The following is a 5,000-nucleotide window of genomic DNA, read 5'->3' on the forward strand; positions in this document are numbered from 1 at the left end:
CCTCATGTGGGGGTGTTGCTGGGGGGTCTGCTGGAGGCATGGAGGCCGGCTCTGGGGGTGTGGGACGTTGTAGGGGGAGGCCTGGTCCGTGTGTGTCTGGGTCTGGGTGCTGGCCCAGTACGGGTCCCGGTCCCGGTCCCCCGGGGCCTGGACCTGGGGCCCCTCATGTGGGGGTGGTGCCTGGGTGTCTGCTGGAGGCATGGAGGTCGGGACTGGGGGTGTGGGACGTTGTAGGGGGAGGCCTGGTCCGTGTGTGTCTGGGTCTGGGTGCTGGCCCAGTACGGGTCCCGGTCCCGGTCCCCCGGGGCCTGGACCTGGGGCCCCTCATGTGGGGGTGTTGCTGGGGGGTCTGCTGGAGGCATGGAGGCCGGCTCTGGGGGTGTGGGACGTTGTAGGGGGAGGCCTGGTCCGTGTGTGTCTGGGTCTGGGTGCTGGCCCAGTACGGGTCCCGGTCCCGGTCCCCCGGGGCCTGGACCTGGGGCCCCTCATGTGGGGGTGGTGCCTGGGTGTCTGCTGGAGGCATGGAGGTCGGGACTGGGGGTGTGGGACGTTGTAGGGGGAGGCCTGGTCCGTGTGTGTCTGGGTCTGGGTGCTGGCCCAGTACGGGTCCCGGTCCCGGTCCCCCGGGGCCTGGACCTGGGGCCCCTCATGTGGGGGTGTTGCTGGGGGGTCTGCTGGAGGCATGGAGGCCGGCTCTGGGGGTGTGGGACGTTGTAGGGGGAGGCCTGGTCCGTGTGTGTCTGGGTCTGGGTGCTGGCCCAGTACGGGTCCCGGTCCCGGTCCCCCGGGGCCTGGACCTGGGGCCCCTCATGTGGGGGTGGTGCCTGGGTGTCTGCTGGAGGCATGGAGGTCGGGACTGGGGGTGTGGGACGTTGTAGGGGGAGGCCTGGTCCGTGTGTGTCTGGGTCTGGGTGCTGGCCCAGTACGGGTCCCGGTCCCGGTCCCCCGGGGCCTGGACCTGGGGCCCCTCATGTGGGGGTGTTGCTGGGGGGTCTGCTGGAGGCATGGAGGCCGGCTCTGGGGGTGTGGGACGTTGTAGGGGGAGGCCTGGTCCGTGTGTGTCTGGGTCTGGGTGCTGGCCCAGTACGGGTCCCGGTCCCGGTCCCCCGGGGCCTGGACCTGGGGCCCCTCATGTGGGGGTGGTGCCTGGGTGTCTGCTGGAGGCATGGAGGTCGGGACTGGGGGTGTGGGACGTTGTAGGGGGAGGCCTGGTCCGTGTGTGTCTGGGTCTGGGTGCTGGCCCAGTACGGGTCCCGGTCCCGGTCCCCCGGGGCCTGGACCTGGGGCCCCTCATGTGGGGGTGTTGCTGGGGGGTCTGCTGGAGGCATGGAGGCCGGCTCTGGGGGTGTGGGACGTTGTAGGGGGAGGCCTGGTCCGTGTGTGTCTGGGTCTGGGTGCTGGCCCAGTACGGGTCCCGGTCCCGGTCCCCCGGGGCCTGGACCTGGGGCCCCTCATGTGGGGGTGGTGCCTGGGTGTCTGCTGGAGGCATGGAGGTCGGGACTGGGGGTGTGGGACGTTGTAGGGGGAGGCCTGGTCCGTGTGTGTCTGGGTCTGGGTGCTGGCCCAGTACGGGTCCCGGTCCCGGTCCCCCGGGGCCTGGACCTGGGGCCCCTCATGTGGGGGTGTTGCTGGGGGGTCTGCTGGAGGCATGGAGGCCGGCTCTGGGGGTGTGGGACGTTGTAGGGGGAGGCCTGGTCCGTGTGTGTCTGGGTCTGGGTGCTGGCCCAGTACGGGTCCCGGTCCCGGTCCCCCGGGGCCTGGACCTGGGGCCCCTCATGTGGGGGTGGTGCCTGGGTGTCTGCTGGAGGCATGGAGGTCGGGACTGGGGGTGTGGGACGTTGTAGGGGGAGGCCTGGTCCGTGTGTGTCTGGGTCTGGGTGCTGGCCCAGTACGGGTCCCGGTCCCGGTCCCCCGGGGCCTGGACCTGGGGCCCCTCATGTGGGGGTGTTGCTGGGGGGTCTGCTGGAGGCATGGAGGCCGGCTCTGGGGGTGTGGGACGTTGTAGGGGGAGGCCTGGTCCGTGTGTGTCTGGGTCTGGGTGCTGGCCCAGTACGGGTCCCGGTCCCGGTCCCCCGGGGCCTGGACCTGGGGCCCCTCATGTGGGGGTGGTGCCTGGGTGTCTGCTGGAGGCATGGAGGTCGGGACTGGGGGTGTGGGACGTTGTAGGGGGAGGCCTGGTCCGTGTGTGTCTGAGGAAAAAAAGAAAGAAAAAAGAGGCAAAAACCACTTCAAGTCTTGTGGACCCTCCAGGGGACCAGGACCACGTCCTGTGGCAGGCCCAGAGAGTCCACCATCCCGGACTGGCAAGAACATCAAGTCCCCCTGAGCCTGGATGAACTAAAGAAACCACAAAGTCCATTTAAACTACCATGGGACGTGTTTTGGAAATTTAACAGAGTCTTTTCTGTAAATCTCCTAAAACGCAACCCATGGTGCACTAACTCTGGGACTCTGTCTGATTTTGAGAAAAAGAGAGAATCGAAAATCAGACAGAGTCTTTTCTCCGTGGTCTACCAGGGGCAGCTTTTAGTATACCATGGGTTGGTTTTAGTATACCATGGGTTGGTTTTGGTCTACCATGGGTTGGGATTTTCGGGTTTTTATACCATGGGTACCGAAAACAAGAAAAATAGCAGTCTGCAGCCTGTAAAACTCTGGGCTTCGCCTACTACACGTTTGACCCCTGTGTTGGAAGGACATAGCCCATCCCGTGTGTAAGGGGGGCTCCAGGGGAAGAAGGCAGAGAACGGCCTGGAGGTCTTCTGGAGGCTCCAGAGGAGGGGGAACACGTCGCGTGTGAGGCCGAAACGGCTCACCATGTCGGACTGAATAGTGTAGTGAGTAGCCCCGAGTCTGGAGGTCTTTAGGACCCTCCAGAGGAGGGGGAACACGTCGCGTGTGAGGCCGAAACGGCTCACCATGTCGGACTGAATAGTGCAGCGAGTAGCCCAGAGTCTGGAGGTCTTTAGGACCCTCCAGAGGAGGGGGAACACGTCGCGTGTGAGTCCGAAAAGGCTCACCATGTCGGACTGAATAGTGTAGTGAGTGACCCCAAGCCTGGAGGTCTTTAGGACCCTCCAGAGGAGGGGGAACACGTCGCGTGTGAGTCCGAAACGGCTCACCATGTCGGACTGAATAGTGTAGTGAGTGACCCCAAGCCTGGAGGTCTTTAGGACCCTCCAGAGGAGGGGGAACACGTCGCGTGTGAGTCCGAAACGGCTCACCATGTCGGACTGAATAGTGTAGTGAGTGACCCCAAGCCTGGAGGTCTTTAGGACCCTCCAGAGGAGGGGGAACACGTCGCGTGTGAGTCCGACACGGCTCACCATGTCGGACTGAATAGTGTAGTGAGTGACCCCAAGCCTGGAGGTCTTTAGGACCCTCCAGAGGAGGGGGAACACGTCGCGTGTGAGTCCGAAACGGCTCACCATGTCGGACTGAATAGTGTAGTGAGTGACCCCAAGCCTGGAGGTCTTTAGGACCCTCCAGAGGAGGGGGAACACGTCGCGTGTGAGTCCGACACGGCTCACCATGTCGGACTGAATAGTGTAGTGAGTGACCCCAAGCCTGGAGGTGTTTAGGACCCTCCACAGGAGGGGGAACACGTCGCGTGTGAGTCCGACACGGCTCACCATGTCGGACTGAATAGTGTAGTGAGTGACCCCAAGCCTGGAGGTCTTTAGGACCCTCCAGAGGAGGGGGAACACGTCGCGTGTGAGTCCGACACGGCTCACCATGTCGGACTGAATAGTGTAGTGAGTGACCCCAAGCCTGGAGGTCTTTAGGACCCTCCAGAGGAGGGGGAACACGTCGCGTGTGAGTCCGAAACGGCTCACCATGTCGGACTGAATAGTGTAGTGAGTGACCCCAAGCCTGGAGGTCCTGTGGACCCTCCAGAGGAGGGGGAACACGTCGCGTGAGAGTCCGAAAAGGCTCACCATGTCGGACTGAATAGTGTAGTGAGTGACCCCAAGCCTGGAGGTCCTGTGGACCCTCCAGAGGAGGGGGAACACGTCGTGTGTGAGTCCGAAAAGGCTCACCATGTCGGACTGAATAGTGTAGTGAGTGACCCCAAGCCTGGAGGTCCTGTGGACCCTCCAGAGGAGGGGGAACACGTCGCGTGAGAGTCCGAAAAGGCTCACCATGTCGGACTGAATAGTGTAGTGAGTGACCCCAAGCCTGGAGGTCCTGTGGACCCTCCAGAGGAGGGGGAACACGTCGTGTGTGAGTCCGAAAAGGCTCACCATGTCGGACTGAGTGGAGCAGTGAGTGACCCCAAGCCTGGAGGTCCTGTGGACCCTCCAGAGGAGGGGGAACACGTCGCGTGTGAGTCCGAAAAGGCTCACCATGTCGGACTGAATAGTGTAGTGAGTGACCCCAAGCCTGGAGGTCCTGTGGACCCTCCAGAGGAGGGGGAACACGTCGTGTGTGAGTCCGAAAAGGCTCACCATGTCGGACTGAGTGGAGCAGTGAGTGACCCCAAGCCTGGAGGTCCTGTGGACCCTCCAGAGGAGGGGGAACACGTCGCGTGTGAGTCCGAAAAGGCTCACCATGTCGGACTGAATAGTGTAGTGAGTGACCCCAAGCCTGGATGAATTCAATTTAAATTTGTGCTACCATGGGACGTCTTTTGGTAATTGAACAGAGTCTTTTCTGTAATTCTGCAAAAACGCAACCCATGGTGCACTAACTATGGGACTCTGTCTGATTTTGAGGAAAAAGAGAAAAATCCAAAAATCAGACAGAGTCTTTTCTCAGTGGTCTACCAGGGGCAGCTTTTAGTATACCATGGGTTGGTTTTAGTATACCATGGGTTGGTTTTAGTCTACCATGGGTTGGGATTTTCGAGTTTTTACACCAGGGGTACCGAAAACAAGAAAAATAGCAGTCTGCAGCCTGTAAAACCCTGGGCTTCGCCTACTACACGTTTGACCCCTGTGTTGGAAGGACATACCACCATCCTAGTATAGGTCGGAGACAGTAGGTGCACAGTCAAGAGG

This window comes from Micromesistius poutassou, assembly GCF_964030765.1.
Source record: "Micromesistius poutassou genome assembly, contig: SCAFFOLD_3773, whole genome shotgun sequence".
Taxonomy (NCBI): Eukaryota; Metazoa; Chordata; class Actinopteri; order Gadiformes; family Gadidae; genus Micromesistius; species Micromesistius poutassou.